The sequence below is a fragment of the Ranitomeya imitator genome, chromosome 9 (assembly GCF_032444005.1).
Source record: "Ranitomeya imitator isolate aRanImi1 chromosome 9, aRanImi1.pri, whole genome shotgun sequence".
In the NCBI taxonomy this organism is placed as follows: domain Eukaryota; kingdom Metazoa; phylum Chordata; class Amphibia; order Anura; family Dendrobatidae; genus Ranitomeya; species Ranitomeya imitator.
Window position 1 is genome coordinate 73,745,228 of NC_091290.1, and position 25,834 is coordinate 73,771,061.

Here is a 25,834-nt window from a genome sequence, read left to right on the forward strand (position 1 = left end):
TGGTTTCTAAATTCTTCCTGATAAAATCATATTTTTTTTATTATTTTTTTTTCTAAAGTCTCCCTGAAAAAAAAAAAAAAAAACATACAAAAAAAACAGTGGGAGATTAATATTGGCCTTTCTGCTTGTGTGCCAGTCTTGACTCCTGGGTGTGCCATCTCTCTCTCTCTCTCTCTCTCTCTCTCTCTCCAATTGTGGTCCATAGAAAGCCTATATTTTTTTTCCTTGATTTGGGTTCCAAAATCTACCAGAGAAAATAACTACATCAATCATTGGTAGAAAAATATTGGCCTCTGGGCTTGTGTGCCACTCCTGACTCCTGTGTGCGTCATCTCTCAGTCAGTGGGCCATAGAACGCCTATTTTTGTTTTTATTTGTTTTATAAATTCTCCCTGAAAAAATAATTTTATTTTATTTGGTTTCTAAATTCTTCCTGATAAAATCATATTTTTTTTATTATTTTTTTTTCTAAAGTCTCCCTGAAAAAAAAAAAAAAAAACAAAAAAAAAACAAACCCCCCAAAAAAATGGGAGATTAATATTGGCCTTTCTGCTTGTGTGCCAGTCTTGACTCCTGGGTGTGCCATCTCTCTCTCTCTCTCTCTCTCCAATTGTGGTCCATAGAAAGCCTATATTTTTTTTCCTTGATTTGGGTTCCAAAATCTACCAGAGAAAATAACTCCATCAATCATTGGTAGAAAAATATTGGCCTCTGGGCTTGTGTGCCACTCCTGATTCCTGTGTGCGTCATCTCTCACTCAGTGGCCCATAGAAAGCATATAGTTTGTTACATTTGTTTTCTAAATTCTCCCTGCAAAAATCTATTTTTTTTTTTTTGGGGTTTCTAAAGTGTTCCTGAAAAAAATAAAAATAAAAAAAAAATAATAGTGTGACATTAATATTAACATTTGTGCTTCAGTGACAGTCCTGCGTGTGGGGCATCTCTCTAATTTGCAGCCACCAAAAAAAGAGTGTGTAACATTGGGCCTGATTTTCGCTGTGGTCTCACCAACCTGTAAAGGGGTAGCTAAATCATACTGAAGTTATAGCTCACCGTGTAAGTTGTGTGACTGCAACAAATAACGTTAGTTTGGTTACGTTTTTAAAACAATGAGGAAGTCTAGTGGAAGAGGTCGTGGCCGGGGGCGTTCATTGTCAGCTGGTAATGAGGGTAGTGGTAGTGGTGGAGCATCAGGTGGTCGTGGGGAAAAAAATATTGCACCTAAGTCTGGAGCTGTGGAGCCAGGTTCGTCGTCCGGCTACACAAGGCCTCGAACGCTCCCTTTTCTGGGATTAGGAAAACCGCTTTTAAAGCCGGAGCAGCAAGAGCAAGTTTTGGCTTATCTTGCTGACTCTAGCTCTTTTGCCTCCTCTCGTGAAACTGGTAAAAGTAAAAGCAGCGCGTCGTTAGTGGATGTTCACGGTCAGGGACAAGTCACTTCCTTGTCCTCTTCAGCAAAAACAACAACAGAGAAGAATGCAGCAGGCGACACAACGGGTTACTCCATGGAGCTCTTTACACATACCGTCCCTGGCTTAGAAAGTGAAGCAGTTAACAGTCCATGCCCATTACAAGTTGAATCTGACATGGAGTGCACTGACGCACAGCCACAGCCAGACTACTATGCTGGTCCTTTGACTCAGACCACAACATTGCCCTCGCAGGGTGCTGATCAAGAATCAGACCCTGATGAGACTATGTTGCCCCATCACGAACGCTATACCACCGAACGACACGGTGACACAGACGAAGTTGCGCAGGAGGTACAAGAAGAGTTATTAGATGACCCAGTTCTTGACCCCGATTGGCAGCCATTGGGGGAACAGGGTGCAGGCGGCAGCAGTTCTGAAGCAGAGGAGGAGGAGGGGCCGCAGCAGGCATCAACATCGCCACAGGTTCCATCTGCCGGGCCCGTATCTTGCCCAAAACGCGTGGCAAAGCCAAAACCTGGTGGAGGACAGCGTGGCCATCCGGTTAAAGCTCAGTCTGCAATGCCTGAAAAGGTATCCGATGCTAGAAAGAGTGCAGTCTGGCATTTTTTTAAACAACATCCAATTGATCAGCGCAAAGTCATCTGTCAAAAATGTTCTACTTCCTTAAGCAGAGGTCAGAATCTGAAAAGTCTCAATACTAGTTGCATGCATAGACATTTAACCACCATGCATTTGAAAGCTTGGACTAACTACCAAACGTCCCTTAAGGTTGTTGCACCCTCGGCCAATGAAGCTAGTCATCAACGCAACATCCCTTCCGGCAGTGTAGGACCACCATTTAGCGCACCACCTGCTGTATCTGTGCAGGTATCTTTGCCAGGCCAAAGCAGTCAGGGTCAGGGAATCACCAGTTTCGTAGTAGGAAACACTGCATCTAGGGCACCGGCGGCAACAATACCATCTCCCACCGTCTCTCAGTCTGCCATGTCCACCGGCACCCCCGCTAGTTCCACGATCTCCAGCGCTCCAGTCCAGCTCACCCTACATGAGACTATGGTTAGAAAAAGGAAATACTTAGCCTCGCATCCGCGTACACAGGGTTTGAACGCCCACATAGCTAGACTAATCTCGTTAGAGATGATGCCCTACCGGTTAGTTGAAAGCGAAGCTTTCAAAGACCTGATGGACTACGCTGTACCACGCTACGAGCTACCCAGTCGACACTTTTTTTCCAGAAAAGCCATCCCAGCCCTCCACCAGCATGTTAAAGAGCGCATCGTCCATGCACTCAGGCAATCTGTGAGCACAAAGGTGCACCTGACAACAGATGCATGGACCAGTAGGCATGGCCAGGGACGTTACGTGTCCATCACGGCACACTGGGTAAATGTGGTGGATTCAGGGTCCACAGGGGACAGCAAGTTTGGGACAGTTCTGCCTAGCCCACGGTCTAGTAAACAGTTGTCTGTAGCCGTTCGCACCCCCTCCTCCTCCTCCTCCTCCTCCTCGTCCTCCTGCAGAAGCAAGAGCTCGTCCACAGACCGCAGTCGCACAAACACTCCATCCGCACCTGCCACTGTTGCACACCAGGTCTCCCATTATGGGGCAGCTACTGGCAAACGTCAGCAGGCTGTATTGGCTATGAAGTATTTGGGCGACAATAGACACACCGCGGAAGTTCTGTCCGAGTTCTTGCAGCAAGAAACGCAGTCGTGGCTGGGCACTGTAGATCTTGAGGCAGGCAAGGTAGTGAGTGATAACGGAAGGAATTTCATGGCTGCCATCTCCCTTTCCCAACTGAAACACATTCCTTGCCTGGCTCACACCTTAAACCTGGTGGTGCAGTGCTTCCTGAAAAGTTATCCGGGGTTATCCGACCTGCTCCTCAAAGTGCGTGGACTTTGCACACATATCCGCCGTTCGCCTGTACACTCCAGCCGTATGCAGACCTATCAGCGTTCTTTGAACCTTCCCCAGCATCGCCTAATCATAGACGTTGCAACAAGGTGGAACTCAACACTGCACATGCTTCAGAGACTGTGCGAACAGAGGCGGGCTGTTATGTTTTTGTGGGAGGATACACATACACGGGCAGGCAGTAGGATGGCAGACATGGAGTTGTCAGGTGTGCAGTGGTCGAAGATTCAAGACATGTGTCAAGTCCTTCAGTGTTTTGAGGAATGCACACGGCTGGTTAGTGCAGACAACGCCATAATAAGCATGAGCATCCCCCTAATGCGTCTGCTGATGCAAAGTTTGACGCACATAAAGGATCAGGCGTCTGCACCAGAGGAAGAGGAAAGCCTTGATGACAGTCAGCGATTGTCTGGTCAGGGCAGTGTACATGACGAGGTACCGGGCGAAGAGCAAGTGGAGGATGAGGAGGATGATGGGGATGAGTATATTTTTAATGAGGAAGCTTTCCCGGGGGCACGGGAAATTGGTGGCGTGGCAAGGCCGGGTTCTGGTTTTTTGAGGGACACAAGTGACGTAGATTTGCCTGCAACTGCCCCTCAACCAAGCACAACCGCAGATTTGACAACGGGAACTTTGGCCCACATGGCGGATTATGCCTTGCGTATCCTCAAAAGGGACACACGCATTACAAAAATGATGAACGATGACGATTACTGGTTGGCCTGCCTCATTGATCCTCGCTATAAAGGCAAATTGCAAAATATTATGCCACATGAGAACTTGGAACTAATATTAGCAACAAAACAATCAACTCTTGTTGACCGTTTGCTTCTGGCATTCCCTGCACACAGCGCCCGTGATCGTTCTCACACGAGCTCCAGGGGCCAGCAGACCAGAGGTGTTAGAGGGGCAGAAATCAGAAGTGGCGTTGGCCAGAGGGGTTTTCTGACCAGGTTGTGGAGTGATTTTTCTATGACCGCAGACAGGACAGGTACTGCAGCATCAATTCAAAGTGACAGGAGACAACATTTGTCCAGTATGGTTACAAACTATTTTTCATCCCTTATCGACGTTCTCCCTCAACCGTCATTCCCATTTGATTACTGGGCATCCAAATTAGACACCTGGCCAGAATTGGCAGAATATGCATTGCAGGAGCTTGCTTGCCCGGCAGCTAGTGTCCTATCAGAAAGAGTATTCAGTGCTGCAGGTTCAATACTAACAGAAAAAAGGACTCGTCTGGCTACCCAAAATGTAGATGATCTAACCTTCATTAAAATGAACCACAACTGGATTTCAAAATCTTTTGCCCCACCCTGCCCGGCTGACACCTAGCTTTCCTATGAAAAGGTCTTGCCTGTGGACTATTCTGAATGACTTTTCCAATCTCGTAATTTTCTTCACCTGATTGTCCAGCATACGACATGTTTCCACCTCACGAAATGGCCAAACTCCCCACACGGGGCCGTGCTATCGCCACTTTGCGCTTGGACCCTTGAGAGTGCTGTTTGTCTGAAGAGGTGGGTGTGGCCGCTTTTGGTCGACGGCACTGCCACTGGGTCCCTCATAGTACAATAAAGTGTCTCTGGCGGTGGTGGTGCGCACCCAACGTCAGACACACCGTTGTAATATGAGGGGCCCTGTGCCTGTACCGCCGGCCACAAGACAGTTCCCCCCCCCAGCTCAAACAGTGCTCTACCACTAGCAAAATTATCTCTCACAGCTTCACCAATGTGTAGTCTAGGCGCTGACATCCTTCAATGCCTGGCACTGACAATACCATTGTTTTGACATTTTTGTTATGTTAGGCCTTCGAAGCCTGTCTGCGGTCCCTTCTTTCTACAACTACTACACTGACCAGGCCACTGCTGGCCGTGTTACCCTGGAACCAATTTAAAAGTGCCTACAGTCAGCCCAATTTTGTTATGTTAGGCCTTCGAAGACTGTCTGCCGTCACTCCTTCCACTAGACTTCCACTGACCATACACTGCTGCCCATGTACCCCTGGAACCAATTTAAAAGTGCCTACAGCCAGCCCAATTTTGTTATGTTAGGCCTTCGAAGCCTGTCTGCGGTCACTCCTTCCACTAGACTTCCACAGACCAGACCACTGCTGCCCGTGTACCCCTGGAACCAATTTAAAAGTGCCTACAGCCAGCCCAAGTTTATTATGTTAGGCCTTCGAAGCCTGTCTGCGGTCACTCCTTCCACTAGACTTCCACAGACCAGACCACTGCTGCCCGTGTACCCCTGGAACCAATTTAAAAGTGCCTACAGCCAGCCCAAGTTTATGTTAGGCCTTGGAAGCCTGTCTGCGGTCACTCCTTCCACTAGACTTCCACTGACCAGACCACTGCTGCCCGTGTACCCCTGGAACCAATTTAAAAGTGCCTACAGCCAGCCCAAGTTAGTTATGTTAGGCCTTGGAAGCCTGTCTGCGGTCACTCCTTCCACTAGACTTCCACTGACCAGACCACTGCTGCCCGTGTACCCCTGGAACCAATTTAAAAGTGCCTACAGCCAGCCCAAGTTTGTTATGTTAGGCCTTCGAAGCCTGTCTGCGGTCACTCCTTCCACTAGACTTCCACAGACCAGACCACTGCTGCCCGTGTACCCCTGGAACCAATTTAAAAGTGCCTACAGCCAGCCCAAGTTTGTTATGTTAGGCCTTGGAAGCCTGTCTGCGGTCACTCCTTCCACTAGACTTCCACTGACCAGACCATTGCTGCCCGTGTACCCCTGGAACCAATTTAAAAGTGCCTACAGCCAGCCCAAGTTTGTTATGTTAGGCCTTGGAAGCCTGTCTGCGGTCACTCCTTCCACTAGACTTCCACTGACCAGACCACTGCTGCCCGTGTACCCCTGGAACCAATTTAAAAGTGCCTACAGCCAGCCTAAGTTTGTTATGTTAGGCCTTCGAAGCCTGTCTGCGTCCCGTTCTTTCAACTACAACTACACTGACCAGGCCACTGATGGCCGTGTTCCCCTGGAACCAATTTTAACTTGCCTACAGCCAGCCCTATGTTATTATGTTAGGCCTTCGAAGCCTGTCTGCGTCCCGTTCTTTCAACTACAACTACACTGACCAGGCCACTGATGGCCGTGTTCCCCTGGAACCAATTTTAACTTGCCTACAGCCAGCCCAATGTTAGGCCTTTGGTGCCTGTCTGCCGTCACTCCTTCCACTAGGCCTCCACTGACCTGTCTATTGCTGCCCGTGTACCCCTTGAACCAACATCATTAAATATAAAAAAAATTAATTTGATTATAAAAAATAAGATCGTGTTGAGATCTCAAATGCAGACATTTTAACAATCAAAACAAACACACAACAAATATCTGGAACTGTACTACAAAGGTCCAACAGCTACAATTTCTTTCTCCTGCAAGAAGTTAACTGAAAGTTTTTTGGAGTTGTTAACACAGATATGGCATCCACCGAGTGTTGTCCTGTCGCGTCTCCTTTAAATTATTTCCAATAAGATGTTAAACTATTAATTTAATAAAATCAATAATTAAAAAAATAATTGAGTAAGTCAAAAGCACATTGCAAATAAACATTAATTACAAATCAAGAAGCATGGCGCGTCCGAGGGTGAGTAGATACCGAATAAGAATATAATCACCCTCGGACGCGCAATGCTTATTTAAAACAGCCTTCCTTCCTAAGAATCAGCCCTTCCGTGGTGTAGAGAGAGGTTGTGTTACACTCCAAGGTGTTCCCCAGGTTGCCTTTCCTGAGCTTCGATCTTCCGGCTCTCGTTTAGTAGCTGTTGGAAACTACGCTGCATTAGGCCTACTAATTGTGTATGGGTGAAACAGTGGCGCATCTGCGGTCCCTCCTTCCACTAGGCCTCCACTGACCTGTCTACTGCGGCCCGTGTACCCCTTGAACCAACCTAATAAAATATTTAAAAAATTAATTTGATTATAAAAAATAAGATCGTGTTGAGATCTCAAATGCAGACATTTTAACAATCAAAACAAACACACAACAAATATCTGGAACTGTACTACAAAGGTCCAACAGCTACAATTTCTTTCTCCTGCAAGAAGTTAACTGAAAGTTTTTTGGAGTTGTTAACACAGATATGGCATCCACCGAGTGTTGTCCTGTCGCGTCTCCTTTAAATTATTTCCAATAAGATGTTAAACTATTAATTTAATAAAATCAATAATTAAAAAAATAATTGAGTAAGTCAAAAGCACATTGCAAATAAACATTAATTACAAATCAAGAAGCATGGCGCGTCCGAGGGTGAGTAGATACCGAATAAGAATATAATCACCCTCGGACGCGCAATGCTTATTTACAACAGCCTTCCTTCCTAAGAATCAGCCCTTTCGTGGTGTAGAGAGAGGTTGTGTTACACTCCAAGGTGTTCCCCGGGTTGCCTTTCATGAGCTTCGATCTTCCGGCTCTCGTTTAGTAGTTGGTGGAAACTACGCTGCATTAGGCCTACAAATTTGGTATGGGGTGTAGAGACAGGTTGTGTTACACTCCAAGGTTTTCACCAGGTTGCCTTTCCTGAGCTTCGATCTTCATGCTCTCGTTTAGTAGTTGTAGAAAAGTACGCTGCATTAGGCCTACAAAATGGGTATGGGGTGGAGAGAGATGGTGTGTTACACTCCAAGGTGTTCCCCAGGTTGCCTTTCCTGAGCTTCGATCTTCATGCTCTCGTTTAGTAGGTGTCGGAAAGTAGGCTGCATTAGGCCTAAAAAATGGGGAATGGGGTGGAGAGAGATGGTGTGTTACACTCCAAGGTGTTCCCCAGGTTTCCTTGCCATTGCTTCGGTCTTCCGACTCTCGTTTAGTAGTTGTAGAAAAGTACACTGCATTAGGCCTAAAAAATGGGTATGGGGTGGAGAGAGATGGTGTGTTACACTCCAAGGTGTTTCCCAGGTTGCCTTTCCTGAGCTTCGATCTTCATGCTCTCGTTTAGTAGGTGTCGGAAAGTAGGCTGCATTAGGCCTACAAATTGGGTATGGGGTGGAGAGAGATGGTGTGTTACACTCCAAGGTGTTCCCCAGGTTGCCTTTCCTGAGCTTCGATCTTCATGCTCTCGTTTAGTAGGTGTCGGAAAGTAGGCTGCATTAGGCCTACAAATTGGGTATGGGGTGGAGAGAGATGGTGTGTTACACTCCAAGGTGTTCCCCAGGTTTCCTTGCCATTGCTTCGGTCTTCCGACTCTCGTTTAGTAGTTGTAGAAAAGTACACAGCATTAGGCCTACAAAATGGGTATGGGGTGGAGAGAGATGGTGTGTTACACTCCAAGGTGTTCCCCAGGTTGCCTTTCCTGAGCTTCGATCTTCATGCTCTCGTTTAGTAGGTGTCGGAAAGTAGGCTGCATTAGGCCTAAAAAATAGGGAATGGGGTGGAGAGAGATGGTGTGTTACACTCCAAGGTGTTCCCCAGGTTTCCTTGCCATTGCTTCGGTCTTCCGACTCTCGTTTAGTAGTTGTAGAAAAGTACACTGCATTAGGCCTAAAAAATGGGTATGGGGTGGAGAGAGATGGTGTGTTACACTCCAAGGTGTTCCCCAGGTTGCCTTTCCTGAACTTCGATCTTCATGCTCTCGTTTAGTAGGTGTCGGAAAGTAGGCTGCATTAGGCCTACAAATTGGGTATGGGGTGGAGAGAGATGGTGTGTTACACTCCAAGGTGTTCCCCAGGTTTCCTTGCCATTGCTTCGGTCTTCCGACTCTCGTTTAGTAGTTGTAGAAAAGTACACAGCATTAGGCCTACAAAATGGGTATGGGGTGGAGAGAGATGGTGTGTTACACTCCAAGGTGTTCCCCAGGTTGCCTTTCCTGAGCTTCTATCTTCAGGCTCTCATTAAATTGTGGTTAAATGGAACAACTGCATTTGGCGTACTAGTTGGTTTGGGGCCTACTATCGGTGTCTGCCACTCCTTGCTGTTCTCCTGGTTTCCTGTCCTGAAATTCCATTTTCAGCCTCTCGTTAAGTAGTTGTTAATGTTAGACTGCATTTGGCCTACTAGTTGGGTTGGGGCCTACTATCGGTGTCTGCCACTCCTTGCTGTTCTCCTCCACTGAACAAAGCTGTGCCGCCTGTTTACTACGGTTGCCAATTTTGAACTGCATTTCGACTACTTACTGATTTGGCCCTACTCTCTGTGTCAGCCTCTCATTCCAGTTGTCCTCCACTGCAATGCCCCCTGGTTATTCCTGTGTTACCAATTTTGAACTGCATTTAGCCCACTTTCTTCTTTGGGCCTATATCTGTGTTTCCACTTCATCGTGCCCATTGCCCAGCCAGTGATAGATGAGTCTGCTGGTACATTGACCCATAACGCAACATTCCCCGTGCACGCTACACAACAACATTGTGACCCTGCTGAAAGTCAGGTTGCTCTTCCCGCATACCATACCACCTTACACGGGGACAAAGAGGAAGGTGCAGATGAAAGTGCAGGTTCCTTCATCAGGTGGGGGGAGGAATACTAGTTGGCGACGTCACTGGCACAGGGCCTCTCATAGTACGCAAAAGTGTTGCTGCCGGTGGGAGGCGCCCCCGCCGTGCAAACACACCGCTGTACTTTGAGGGGCCCTGTGCCAGTGCCAATGCCAACGAGTGGGCCCCCCCTGCTTGCTCAGGTTCACAGCACTTGCAAAGTTGAAATACTTACCTCTCCCTGCTCCACTGCCGTGACGTGGTCCAGATTTCCTGGGCCCACTAATTACTTGAACCAGCCCTACCCCCCACAACTTTAGCCAAATGACCCCCAATTTCAAATGCCTTCCAATTATTATAAGGTAAATTACGCTTGACAAGCTTCATTAAGAAGAATGGATGGTTTTGACATTAAAATGGGTACTCTAGGTGTTTTCCTGGCCCCCACTCACTGCCGACTATGCTGCCCCATTGACTTGCATTGGGTTTCGTGTTTCGGTCGATCCCGACTTTACGTCATAATCGGCCGATTTCACTCGACCCGACTTTGGACATAGTCGGGTTTCGCAAAACCCGGCTCGACTCTAAAAAGGTCAAGGTCGCTCAACTCTACTCACCACACCTCTAGATAAGTTCTTTAGGGGGTCTACTTTCCAAAATGGTGTCACTTGTGGGGGGTTTCAATGTTTAGGCACATCAGTGGCTCTCCAAACGCAACATGGCGTCTCATCTCAATTCCTGTCAATTTTGCATTGAAAGGTCAAACGGCGCTCCTTCCCTTCCGAGCTCTCCCATGCGCCCAAACAATGGTTTACCCCCACATATGGGGTATCAGAGTACTCAGGACAAATTGTGCCACAACTTTTGTGGTCCAATTTCTTCTCTTACCATTGGGAAAATAAAAAATTTGGGGCGAAAAGATAATGTTTGTGAAAAAAAATGATTTTTTATTTTTACGGTTCTGCATTATTAACTTCTGTGAAGCACTTGGTGGGTCAAAGTGCTCACCACACCTCTAGATAAGTTCCTTAGGGGGTCTACTTTCCAAAATGGTGTCACTTGTGGGGGGTTTCAATGTTTAGGCACATCAGTGGCTCTCCAAACGCAACATGGCGTCCCATCTCAATTCCAGTCAACTTTGCATTGAAAAGTCAAATGGCGCTCCTTCCCTTCCGAGCTCTGCCATGCGCACAAACTGTGGTTAACCCCCACATATGGGGTATCAGCGTACTCAGGACAAATTGTACAACAACTTTTGGGGTCCATTTTCTCCTGTTACCCTTGGCAAAATAAAACAAATTGGAGCTGAAGTAAATTTTTTGTGAAAAAAAGTTAAATGTTAATTTTTATTTAAACATTCCAAAAATTCCTGTGAAGCACCTGAAGGGTTAATAAACTTCTTGAATGTGGTTTTGAGAACCTTGAGGGGTGCAGTTTTTAGAATGGTGTCACACTTGGGTATTTTCTATCATATAGACCCCTCAAAATGACTTCAAATGAGATGTGGTCCCTAAAATAAAATGGTGTTGTAAAAATGAGAAATTGCTGGTCAACTTTTAACCCTTATAACTCCCTAACAAAAAAAAAATTTTTGTTCCAAAATTGTGCTGATGTAAAGTAGACATGTGGGAAATGTTACTTATTAAGTATTTTGTGTGACATATCTCTGTGATTTAATTGCATAAAAATTCAAAGTTGGAAAATTGCGAAATTTTCAAAATTTTCGCCAAATTTCCGTTTTTTTCACAAATAAACGCAGGTAATATCAAAGAAATTTTACCACTATCATGAAGTACAATATGTCACGAGAAAACAATGTCAGAGTCACCGGGATCCGTTGAAGCGTTCCAGAGTTATAACCTCATGAAGGGACAGTGGTCAGAATTGTAAAAATTGACCCGGTCCATAACGTGCAAACCACCCTTGGGGGTAAAGGGGTTAAATTACTCCTCAGCATGGTGGGTATCAATGAGCTCCTCGCCAATGCCAAATTAAGAACAGATAAAAATCTCCAAAGGGTGCAATGCTGGCAGAATTTTTAATCCAGCGTTCACAAGGAATCTTAAAAAATGCAGAGATAACATTTGTGAATATTATTTTCATTAAACAGTTTAGTCTGGAAATAGTATGGTTGAAGAATGGACAAAAAAGATCTGTGTACAGGGCTACACAGAGTAGTAGATCTTCAATTTTGATGCCACAATAAATTTCCAATACAGCTGCTGAAAGAGATAAATATTTATGTACATTAATGAAAAGTTAGTTAATATGCAGTGCCCAATGTCATTCAGCAGCTACAAAATACATTTTTTACAACGTGGAGCCGTGAAAATGAAAAAAAAACAACCCTTTTTTCTCACAAAAATGTTGTTTTAGCCCCATTTTTTAATTTTCACAAACATAGCAAGAAAAAATGGACCACAAATTTAGTTGTGCAATTTCTTCTGAGCACGCCAATACCAAATATTAGGAGAAAAACTACAGTTTAGGTGCACAACAGGGCTCGAAAGGTAAGGAGCGCCATTTAACTTTTGGAATAAAAAATTGGCTGGAATCAATAGCCAATGCTACATCGTGTTTGGAGAACCCTCATGTTCTTAAAAAGTGTAAACCCCCACAAATAACCTCATTTTTGGAAAATAGACCCCTCAAAGAAGTCATCTAGATGCACGATGAGCATTTTGAATTCTCAGGGGCTTCACGGAATTTTATAATATTGATCACTGAAAATAAAAAAATCACATTTTTCCAACAAAAATACTGATTTAGCCCAATTTTTTTATTTCACAAGGGTAACAGGAGAAAATGGATGCAAAAATTTTTTTTGCCATTTTTCCTGAGTGCGCTGATACCCCATATTTGTTGGAAGACGACTGCTTGGACGCACGGCAGGGATCGGAAGTGAATCAACTAGTGATGAGTGAATATACTTGTTACTCGAGATTTCTCGAGCATGCTCGAGTGTCCTCCGAGTATTTTTTAGTGCTCAGAGATTTCGTTTGTCTTGCCACAGCTGAATGATTTACATCATAAGTACATGTGGGGATTCTATAGCAACAAGGCAAACCCCACATGTACATGCTGGCTAACAGATGTAAATAATTCAGCTGCGGCAAGAAAAACGAAATCTCTGAGCACTAAAAAATACTCGGAGGACCCGGGAGCATGCTCGAGAAATCTCGAGTAACGAGTATATTCGCACATCACTAGAATCAACACTTTTTTTGCTGGAATAGGTTGCAGATACCATGTCATATTTGAAGAGAAAAAATTCTTTAAAATTTAACTTTTAATTATTATATCAAGAATAAAGCTTTATTACAAAAATGAAAAAACATGAATTCTCCAAAGCCCTCCAGATAGGGGGATATATATCTTGACAATTTATACAACAGAGATTTTTGGCAGAAAAAATGTGGTATGATGTGAAGACCTCCACTGATCCTAATGGGTCCCTTAAATCTGTGTTCCTGCCTAACAGCAGAGTTTGGCACCCTAAAATTCAATATGACACCCCTGCTCAACATCGGCAGTCCCTAAAAGTCCCTGCTTGTGAAGTCTGATCTGCTGGCTGTCCCAAAGCCCATCACTAAACATGTTGTGTATTGTAGGGATCGACATCTGGAGCTGAACAGACGGAAGTCTTCTCCAGCTGTGGCCATACCACATGTTCCTCGTGAAGTCTGGAGAACTTTCAGAGGCTGCAGAGCAGGTAAAAAGTTGAAGTCCAGGAGAAGAAGGATAAAAACGGCAGTACCATCAATTATCATGGGAAATAAGGCGGATGAACTGCTAGCTCTGTGAAAATCCAGACGAAGTTAATGGAATGCAGTCTCATGTGCTTTACAGAAGCCTGGTTACATAGGGAGGTCCCTGATTCAAGTGTATCGATTCCAGGGTTTCACATGGTCTGGGCTGATAGAGACAAAGCTAAGTGTGGCAAGAAGAAGGGTGGTGGGGTGATATTGTACATTAACAACAGATGGTGTAATTAACGGCATATTACTGTTAACGAAAGTCACTGCAGTCAAAATATTGAACTCTTAGCAGTTGGCCTTAGGCCTTACTATCTACCTAGATAATTCTCCATTTGCATTGCAGTAGTCATGTATATACCTCCATGCACCAGCCAAGAGGCAGCTAGGGAAGTGTTGTCTGGGGTGTTGGCTCACCTTTAAGGTACCGTCACACTAGACGATATCGCTAGCGATCCGTGATGTTGCAGCGTCCTCGCTAGCGATATCGTCCAGTGTGACAGGCAGCAGCGATCAGGACCCTGCTGTGCTGTCGCTGGTCGGGGAAGAAAGTCCAGAACTTTATTTGGTCACTGGACTCCCCGTAGACATCGCTGAATCGGCGTGTGTGACACCGATTCAGCGATGTCTTCACTGGTAACCAGGGTAAACATCGGGTAACTAAGCGCAGGGCCGCGCTTAGTAACCCGATGTTTACCCTGGTTACCATCCTAAAAGTAAAAAAAACCAAACAGTACATACTTACCTACAGCCGTCTGTCCTCCAGCGCTGTGCTCTGCACTCCTCCTGCACTGGCTGTGAGCGTCGGTCAGCCGGAAAGCAGAGCGGTGACGTCACCGCTCTGCTTTCCGGCCGCTGTGCTCACACAGACAGTACAGGAGGAGTGCAGAGCACAGCGCTGGAGGACAGACGGCTGTAGGTAAGTATGTAGTGTTTGTTTTTTTTTCTTTTAGGATGGTAACCAGGGTAAACATCGGGTTACTAAGCGCGGCCCTGCGCTTAGTTACCCGATGTTTACCCTGGTTACCGGCATCGTTGGTCGCTGGAGAGCGGTCTGTGTGACAGCTCTCCAGCGACCAAACAGCGACGCTGCAGCGATCCGGATCATTGTCGGTATCGCTGCAGCGTCGCTAAGTGTGACGGTACCCTTAGACAAAGCTCCCAAACTCGTTAATCGTAATCTCTGGAGATTTTGAGTCATGATCTCAAAGGCTCTTCCAAAGTTCTACCAATGTGTTAAATGTGCAACAAGGGACAACAGTACACTGGATCTCCTCTATGCAAATGTTAAAGACACCTATTCATCGTCTGCACTACCCCCTCTGGGGAAATCTGACCACAACCTCATACTATTGCCTCCATCTTATCAACCAGTTGTCAGCAAACAACCAGTAACTATAAAGCTAATCAGGAGGTGGTTTCCTGCAGCTATGGAGGCCCTACAAGACTGCTTTGACCTCATAGACTGGGTGGTGATATGCGACAGGGGAGATCATGATGATGTGAATTATCTTTTAGGGAGAGTATCTGATTATATACATTTTTGTACTGATACTGTAGTACCAGTTAAAAAATTTCGATGTTAGGCAAATAACAAGCCTTGGATTACAAAAGAATTGAAATACTTACTAAATAAGAAAAAACTGGCATTTAAAATGTAGGATTCAAAGAAATTGAAATTGATACAAAGAGACTTCAAGAATGCCTGTGAGGTGTTCCAAATTAAATTGGAAGATAAATTGTCACACAACAATTCCATGGAGGTGTGGTTGGGCATGAAGCAGTTAACTGGGTTTAAGGCAAGGCTGGAGCGTGGGGAAGAGGATCTGCCCATGGCTAATGAAATGAACGAGTTTTTCAACAGATTAACTGACACATGCTCAGCATCATCAGGAATGAGGGATGGAGCAGGGGAACAATCAGCGGCATTGACATTGGAGGATAAACTGTCTGATTTCTCTGTCTCCCCAAGTGATGTAAGGAAACAATTTAGAAAACTAGTCATAGGCAAAGCAGCTGGGCCTGATGGCCCCAGTCCACGTGTCATCCGAGCGTGTGCAAACCAACTGTGTACTGTCTTCCAACTCCTGTTTAACATGAGCCTACAATTACAGAGAGTAACAGTACTGTGGAAGACCACCTTGCTAGTGCCGGTTCCCAAGATCACTTTTTTTTACTGTACTTCCCTACAAGACTATCGTCCAGTGGCCTTAACATCACATGCTATGAAGTCATTGGAGAGAATAATACTTGCCTACTTGTGCCCGAGGATGAGGGCCTACACTGACCCCCTACAGTTTGCGTACCAGCAGAGATTTGAGGTAGTGTCTCTGCTACATACAGTACATTCATTCTTGGACAATGATGGAACTGCAGTGCGCGCCATGTTCTCTGACTTCTCAAGTGCTTTCAATACCTTACAGCCGCCCCTGCTACAAAATAAGTTGACTGATATGGCGGTAAATGAGGGGATGGTGAACAGGATAAGCGACTACCTGACGGACAGACCGCAGTTTGTAAGGATGGGGGAGGTGGTATCTGGCAGTGTACGGAGAAGTGTTGGAGCCCCTCAGGGTACAGTGCTGTTGCCCTTTCTCTTCACATTGTATACAGCTGACTTTCAGTATAAATTGGATCTCTGTCATCTCCAAAATTTCTCAGATGACTCAGTGATTGTAGGGGGCATTGTGGGGGACCGGGGGGAGGAGGAATATAGAAGGGTGATTTCTGACTTTGTGGATTGGTGCCAGACTAACTGTCTAGAACTAAACGTGAAGACAACCAAGGAGATGGTGGTGAATTATAGAAGGAAAAAGGATGATTACTTACCGATCACTATCGCTGGCCAGGAGGTGGAGATGGTTGAGAGCTACAAATATTTGGGGGGCTCACCTTGACAGTAAACTCGATTGGAGGTGTCATGGAGAAGGTTTACAAGAAGGGACTAAGCAGATTGTACTTTCTGTGAAAGCTCAGGTCGTTCACTGTGTGCAGTAAAATGCTCTAAATGTTTTACCAGTCCATTGTGACAAGCGTCGTCTTTTTTGCTATCATATGCTGGGACAGTAGTGTGCGAGTAGCTGATGCTAATAAGCTCAACAAACTTATCAAGAAGGCAAGCGCGGCTGTTGGCCTCCATCTTGACTCTTTTGAGGAGGTAGTGGAAGATAGGATTCAGAAGAAGTGTAGGGCTAAAATGATTAATAATAGACACCCACTATACGAGCTGTTCTTGAAGCAGAAGAGCACATTCAGCAGCCATCTAATCCTACTTAGGTGCAAGAAGGAGAAATTCAGGACATTGTTTGTGCTTACTGCTGTGGGGATATATAACAATTTCCTAAGGGTGAAAGACAATAATGACCTATGGCTGGTGCACTAATGACAATGTTCAGAGGTTTAAGAATTATAGTACCTGCATTTACACAAATTTGTTTGTTAAGTAATGTGGTTAGTCATGTGCAAGATCTGTATCTAGTAATTACTTTCTGTAATGCTGTGTGTAATGTTGTAGTGTTTGGAATGCTGTTTGTAATGCTGCTGTAATACCATAATTTCCCTCGGGATCAATAAAGTGTATCGTATCATATCGTACCCTAAATCACATATAAATGGCCGCTCCATTCCCTGTCTCAGCTTTTAAAGAGGTTTTGATAATCCCTTCCGATTGATATACCATATATATGGTACCTGTAAGGCATCATGAGGAAGCCTATGCAGTGGTGCCTGAGGTTAGCTGAGCCTTCACTGGTGGATACCTTCTTGTGCAATTTGCAAGGTGAAAGTGGGCATTTTTCTGGTGATTCACGTGAATGGAATTGCAAATTGTTTGAATTCACAGTGACTTATGAGTTTCATAAATTACAACAAGAATTTAATTTGTTTCGAATCGATTAGCTCACCAATGCAAACTACCTATGAATAACTTTCCCTTAAAACTCTTTCTTACATTGGAAGAACATTTTTCACTTCACAATAGGTTATTCTATCTGAAGAGTTCCTCAGTTACAGTCCACTATTTTATACTCTCTTATTATTCTCCATAGGTATATTTATACTTCTTCTAAACTCTTGGCTGAAAAAACTCAGCATTCCTGCTGGTTTTAAGCCTGTGCAAAGTTTGGTGCTTTTAGAAATGTATGTACAGGCAAGCTCAAAAACCGCTGAATTTTGTCTTTAGCGCTTGCCTATTATACAGCCTGTAAGCACGGATCAGGACAAATCTATGCACAGGACAAAAAAGAGCACTCCAATAAATGGGCTTTGAATGAATATTATACTACTAATCAAAAGTTTTAGTTTCAGTTGTAAGCTACTTCCACTTTTTTAGCTTTTCTCTTTTTTATAGTACAGTTATTATTCAATTCAGCTGTAAAAATATTGACATGAAATACAGAGTAGGAAGAATTTTAAATTATTCAATATTCTTAGATAGAAATATAATGCCCATGGAACTGAAACAGTGATCGATAATGTGCCACAGGCCCTGGTAATATACAACAAATGTGCTCTGAATTTAAAATGTTTTTCTTAAGTGAAGAAAACAAAACTATATATTTTGTTTAATAGTACTAGGCAACAGACAGTGTTTACTTCCATAGGGAACCAGTCAGGTATGCTGGATTCTCTCTTTGAATGGAGATAGTGCTAAGCAGTCTGTGAGAACTGCAGAGAACTGTGTGGAGGTTTCAGGCTGTTCAGTGTGAACTGTACCCGAAGTTGAACACCTGTTTGGCGCTGTAAGCTGCTGGGGTTCGGACTGAAGGAGATACCACAACTTGTGGTATCGGGCCTCTTCTGTGTATGAAGCCTGCTTCTGGAGTAGACTTCATACCCAGACTTCATAATCTGTTTGGGTGAGCCCGCACTGACATATGTGCTCATATATTCTCAGATCATGTGAGAAGAACTGCAAGTATCAATGTTTACTATGGACAATAGCTGTGTATAAATAATAAGGATCTGTTCTGTTTAGTCAGTGCATGGACAAGGATATGGATTTCTGCTTGCGAGTTTCTTTTGCTGCTGGGCAACCTGTGGAAAACAATGATGCTTACGTTTGGACCTAAACTGCGTTGCCTGTTTGAACACTACCTAAGGCCTAAAGCCTACTTGAGAGAGTGAATTCTTAAAATTGGTGGAGAACGTGGGAATGAAAATCAAAAAGCACAGGCTATTGCAGTGTAAGGATTGGATGTCCGGGATAAAGTCATTAGTTTGTGGTATTAGGATGTGTCAGTATTAGTATTGCGGTGTGCACTGTTTGTGAGGCTGTATGTCTGCAGAGTAGTATGGTGATGTGCAGGCTGCGAGACCTATGTGCATGATGTGCAGGTGGCAGAGCCTGTGTGCGTGATGTAGTCTGTAGGTAGCAAAGCATTGTGTATACTGTTTAGGAGGCAGAACTCTATCTGTAAGTTTTAGATAGCAGAGCTGTGTGTGAATGGTGTTCCCCAGAAGCTGAAAGACAATAATTAATTTTGGTAGAGCTATCTCCTGTTGGCTCTGTGGGTTGGCAGATGGTGCCCAGCCCTCAGATTTAGGTAGATGGGGAGATATGTAGCATATTTGGGACAGGATTAAATTCCAGGTCTGCTGGGTCTTGATTAGATGCACTTGTATGGTTTCTTTAAGAAGCAGGAAGTAGCTTCACTGAGTGGCAGTCTCCTGAGTGAGTGGCAGTCTCCCTGAAGAAGCAGACTTGTGTGTACTAGTGGTGAGTCACCAGCCAAGATGTGAGCTGCAGCTGAGAGAGAGATATGCTGTGGTCTCTCTATGAAGGGAGACTGCGCTAAGCAGTCTGTTTGTGAGATCTGCAGATAACTGTGTGGAAGCTGCAGCCTGTTCATTGTGAACTGTGACCAGATTTGAACACTTCTGTTTGGCCTTGGAAGCTGCTAGAGTTTGGGACAAAAGGCATACCACAACTTGTGGGATTGAGACTCTTCTGTGTATGAAGTCTAATTTGGGAGAAAGGATAGTAATCTCTTTGGATGAGCTTGCATTGACATCAGTGATCAAGATTAAATGCACAGACCATATGCAGAGAACCACAAGTATCAGTGGTTGCTACGGGCAAAAACTGTCCTGTTTGACCAGGCCGAATCTCACCCAGCTGTGTATGAGTAACCTAGGAATGCAATAAAAACTGCACAAGTTTGGACCACAAATGCATTGCCTGAGTGGACGCTATGTAAGGCCTAATAGCTACCAGAGGGCGTGAATCTCTACAGAGTGTATAGGCTTTCTACTTGTCTCTTTGGGCCTTGCGTTCTGTTTCTAGATCTTTCATTGCCTGACTTTGGACCTCGTAGTGACTATTCGTCTGTTTTACCCCTTCTGATCTCATCCGCTGTCCTCATGGTTTTCTGACCTTGAAACGTTACCTGACTATGCCTTTGTCTCTTCCTTCTGTTTATGACGTACCCTCCTGGCTTCTGACCTTGGACGCCTTGACTGTCCTGACTCACAGCTTGGCCATGAGAAGTGACTCAGTGTCATAGTAAGTAAATGAAAAAATCCTCCAACCATGCCACATACAAGCTAGAAAACTATGATGAGAAACTCGATCCTCTTGGAGCTACTTCCAACTGTGTAAAAAAACTCTCCATTAAATGAGAAAACAATGTGTGTTAATTAATGAATACTCTGTGTCAGATATAATGAATTGTTTCAGATCATCACCATATTTCCTATTTTTGCTGAGATGACGATGTTGTGAATGTGCAGATTGAGATCTGGGAAACAAGATCTTGCCCCCCAAGATCTCAATCTGCACATGCGCCCCCTCTGGAGGCCATTTTTCTGAAGCACACTGCAGGATATTGAATGGGATAGGGGACTCCGCTCACCAGCACTGACATCTAATTAGCGCCCAGACGCAACAGCATTGCTGCATTCCTGCCTCTGCCGCCGGTCTCCTGAAACAGCGGCCCTGCCAACTGTGACCCTGCTCCACCATCTCTGATGCCCCCCTGTAAGCTCATTTCGAATTACCCCAAAAGTTCTCCCAACAGGTTGTTTAAACCAAACCCTTTAACCACATAAAACAATCCAACTTTTTATTTAATTATCACCAAAATACTCACTTTCTATACAGCTTCTATGTGTTCAAGCTGTTCTTAAATTATAAATGTAATACTCTGGGAATAATTCTATATGCTTTTTTAGGAAATGTAATATTTGAGGCATTTATTTTCTAAGTTACATATTTTGTTTTTGGAAAGCAAGTGGAATCACAAAGAAGTGTTTGCCATCTGTTCCTCGTTGAATTTGATTAAAATATAAACTAATTTCTTAGATTTCGATTTGGACTCGAGTGTTTCTCTCTGTCTTTATTAAATTATTATTATAAATGCTAAATATTTTATGCCCCATAACATGATCAGATGTTCAATGTTCATAGTGCCTAACAGCCAGCAAAACAAAGTAATGTTATTCAAGGGAGTGAAAATCAGTACAAAGTCCTGTTTATATGTGCATAAAAGCACCAGATAGAATCCATTTACTGATTTCTTACAGCTGTTACTCTATTTGCCTCTATTAGTTGCAGAAAACAGATACGCAAAATAGTATTTATATTTTTTATATCTTTCTCAATTTGTCTAATTTCATATAAATCAAATGATATGAAATACGATTGACATAAAAACTAAAGTGTTTAACGTGGTAACATTGTCATTGCTATTTATTACATAATAGAATCTTTGAATAATGTATATGAAATATTGTAACATATCTAATAGGGGGAGGCGGTCACCAGCATAAAATAGGTACAGTGGCTTCGAAAAGTATTTACCCCACTTGGCTTTTTAATTACTTTTGTTACCATACAAGTGAGAAATATATAAGCATAAATAAAAATCATTGGATCAAAAAGCTAAAAATTGCCATGTGCTTATGTATTCATCCCTTTTGCGATGAAGCCTCTAAAAATTTCTCATGCAAGCAATTACCTTCATATGTCACATGCTTAGTAATAGGGAATTCACTTGTGTGCATATAATGTCAGTAAATACACACCTTTACTGAAATGCCACAGAGGCTGCAACACTATTAAGCAAACAGCACCACTAACTAAAAACACACTATACGGACCAAGGAGATCTCCATACAAGTCAGTAACAAAGTTGATGAGAAGTGCAAGTCATTGTTGGGTTACAAAAAAAATATCCCAATCTCTGATGATCCTCCGATGCACCATCCAATCCTTTGTCATTAAATGGAAAGAACTTGGCACACGACAAACCTGCCAACAGAGGGCTACCCACCAAAATTCTCAGCCCAGGCAAGAAGGGCATTAATCCATCAATCAGAGAGGCAGCACAGAAACCACAAAAAGCCATACCCTCCATAGATGTGACCTTTATGGGAGAATGTGAGAAAAAAAATCCTTTACTTACACACAAAAATTGTTAGGCTCATTTTGAATTTGCCAAAAGACATGTGTTAGGTCTCAAGTTCCCGCTTCTGCACAGGGGGAATCTCGAGCCATCTCCACTGCGGTCTCCCATTCTTATCCAGCCACAGTGGAGTCTGCTCAGCAGGGACGTCGGTCCCAGCATCTTGCTCAGTCTCACTCTGTACAGAGAGTTACTGCTGTTTCTTCAGCTTCTGCCATTAAAGCCAGTGCTGGTCAGCAGCGAGCAGACTTCTCTGGGACTAAGTCCTTGTCTGCACACACTGAGCATGCCCAGGGCAAGATCTCCCGTTGGAGATCGAGGGTCATGTGCTCAGGCCCTGCAGCACATTCCATTGGTCCTCTTGGCAGGTCTTGGAAGGGCAAAGTTTCTGTGGCCACTTCCTGTGCTGCAACTATATAAACTGCGCATGACCGCACGGCCATGCGCTAGTGTACATTTGCATACGTGTGTTTGTTGTGAGTGCAAGTCGTCCTTGGATACCCCTTCCCTATTGAATGTCTGTTCGCGGAAGGTGTATGGTTGCTTTCTAGCACCCGACTTATCCTACAGCACAAATCACACATTACAGCATCCAGTTGCTGTGACCGCCAGTACGGCGCCGTGCACTTCCTCTGTGCTTTCCTTACCCAAGCCTGGGTGGTTAGTGGCGTTCGTCAGTGCGGCACCGCATGCACTCTTGTGCCCTAATATTGTTATTTAGCTTCCTTACACACCCAGTTGCGGTGTTGTGCCAGCAAGGGTCTAATCGGACTTCAATCCTAGTTGGGGTTGAGTTCGCTGACTACTTGCTCGCGCTCTATGTGCGGTACCGCGATCCTGTGACGCAACAGGATCGCTTCCTTCACGCTGGGTGAAGTCTAACCCACGTGTGTATACTTATGAGTACCGCCATATAGTCCGTCATTACTTGGCAGCAGGTTCCATCTCTGCACGGTGGACCCCGGGCTGCGAACGCACCATACTCTATCTGTCTCATTATTTGGTGCGTTCCGCTAGCCCTAACATTACACTAGCGCCAGGGTCTGGCTAGTAATGATGGACAAACAGCAATCCTTGCGGTATATCCAGCAGCTGGAGGGTAGGTTGGCGGCTCTTGAGAGCGCAACCTCAGCTGTGGATGTTACCGCAGTTGCTGTACAGGCTGCTAGCGTGGCTGCAGCAACCCTGTCCATTGCCACCCCTGCTCCGACATTTTCTCGCCTCCCGCTGCCAGAAAAATGTTCTGGTGATAGCAAATTTTGTAGGGGATTTGTGAGTCAGTGCTCTATTCACCTCGAGCTCCTGGCTGCACGTTTTCCCACAGAGCGGGCTAAGGTGGGATTTATAGTGTCTCTCTTGTCGGACAGGGCGTTGGAATGGGCTACGCCGCTGTGGGAGCGTGGCGATCATGTGGTGCAGAGTGCTCCGCTGTTTCTGAGCACTCTGAAACAGGTCTTTTTAGGACCTCAAGTCAGCCATGATACTGCGCTCCAACTGCTGGCATTAACTCAGGGTGAGTCCTTGGTCAGTCATTTTGCCGTCCAATTCCGCACTTTAGCTTCTGAGCTGGATTGGTCGGATAAAGCTCTTATCCCCATATTTTGGAGGGGTCTGGCTGACCACGTTAAGGACGCTCTGGCCACTAGGGAGATTCCTGCCACACTGGAGGAGTTAATAACTGTCTCCACTCGAATTGACCTCCGTTTTAACGAGCGGAGGTTAGAGCAAGCCCAGTGTAGGCAGAGGTTTCGGCTGGCTCCTACCTTCGCCAAACCTCTGGAATCTCCGGTCCTGGTTCCTGAGTCACATGAGGCCAGGGAAGTGTCACAAGCGGGATCTAAGTCCCGGACCGCTTGTGCACTCAAGGTCTGTCATGTTTGCCAGCAGTCAGGATATCTAGCCACCAGATGTTCTCAGCGGTCGAGGAAACGTCAGCGTCTAGTGGTAGTAGGTGGAGGTACACTAGACACGGTGACGTTTGCCTCTAAATTGTCCTTTAAGGGGACAATTACTATAGGCTCATTCTCCCACTCGGTAGAGCTCTGCGTGGATTCTGGGGCGGAGGGCAATTTTATGTCTTCTGCCTTCGCTCAACGTCACGCAATACCCCTGGTTATGCTAGCTCAACCAGTAACGGTACGAGTGGTGAATGGGTCGACACTGCCCTCACAGATAACACACCAGACCATCCCTTTTACTCTGTCCATGTCGCCATCTCATCAGGAGATTATATCTCTGCTCGTCATTCCTGAGGGAATTGATGAGGTCCTGTTGGGAATACCTTGGCTACGGTACCACTCTCCTCATATCGAGTGGTCCTCTGGCAGAATCCTGGGATGGGGCGAATCTTGTGGGGGTAGGTGTCAGAGGGAGTGCGTTCAGGTTGCTACTACAGAGGTACCCGCAGATCTTTCCTCTCTCCCCAAGCAGTATTGGTCTTATGCAGACGTGTTCTCCAAAAAGGCGGCGGAGATCCTTCCGCCCCATCGCCCCTATGACTGTCCTATTGATCTCTTGCCTGGTGCTGAGCCTCCCCGGGGTCGAGTCTATCCGCTATCTCTCCCGGAGACGGAGGCAATGTCACAGTACATCCAGGAAAATCTGGCAAGAGGATTCATTAGGAAGTCAGTGTCACCTGCTGGGGCAGGGTTCTTCTTCGTGCAGAAGAAGAATGGGGAATTGCGTCCATGCATAGACTACAGGGGTCTTAACGCCATCACCGTTAAAAATAAGTATCCTTTGCCCTTGATATCTGAGCTCTTCGATAGGCTTCGGGGAGCAAGGGTATTTACTAAACTAGATCTGCGGGGTGCTTACAACCTGATTCGCATCCGTGAGGGGGACGAATGGAAGATGGCTTTTAACACCAGGGATGGGCACTATGAATATCTGGTGATGCCCTTCGGGCTCTGTAATGCCCCAGCCATTTTCCAAGACTTTGTGAACGATATCTTCCGGGATATGCTTTCCACCTCGGTCGTAGTCTATCTGGATGATATTCTCATCTACTCTCCAGATATTGACTCCCACCGGAGAGATGTTTGCAAAGTCTTCGACCTCCTACGGGCAAACTCCCTCTATGCCAAGTTGGAGAAGTGTATGTTTGAGCAGGAGTCCTTAACTTTCCTAGGCTACATCATCTCTGCCCAGGGATTGGCTATGGATCCTGCCAAACTACAGGCTGTGATGGACTGGCAGGAACCCCATTCTCTTAAAGCGGTGCAGCGCTTTATGGGGTTCATTAATTATTATCGCCAGTTCATTCCGCACTTCTCAACTTTGGTAGCTCCCTTGGTTGCCCTCACCAAGAAGGGGGCGAATCACAAATTGTGGTCTGAGGAGGTCTCCAAGGCTTTTATCTCTATAAAGTCACACTTCGCTAGCGCTCCCATCCTACATCGCCCCGATGTTGATAAGCCATTTATCATGGAGGTGGATGCCTCTTCTGTTGGTGCTGGAGCAGTCCTCTTCCAAAAGGATGCTCAAGGTCGGAAGCATCCTTGCTTCTTTTTCTCCAAGACCTTCTCACCAGCAGAGAGGAATTATTCCATCGGGGACAGGGAGTTGCTAGCCATGAAGTTGGCTTTCTCGGAGTGGAGACATCTCTTGGAGGGAGCATGTTTTCCCTTCCAAGTCTTCACTGACCATAAAAATTTGGTGTACCTGCAGACAGCCCAGCGGTTGAATTCTCGCCAGGCCAGATGGTCCTTATTCTTCTCCCGGTTTCATTTCACCCTCCATTTTCTTTCTGGGGAGAAGAACATTCGGGCCGACGCTCTCTCTCGCTCCGTTGTGTCATCTGCGGAGGAGGAGGAGGAGCCTCGGCTTATTGTCCCCACCGAGAGCTTGAGAACTGTGGCCCCGGTTTCGCTAGAGTCTGTGCCTCCGGGCAAGACTTTTGTACCATCCAGTT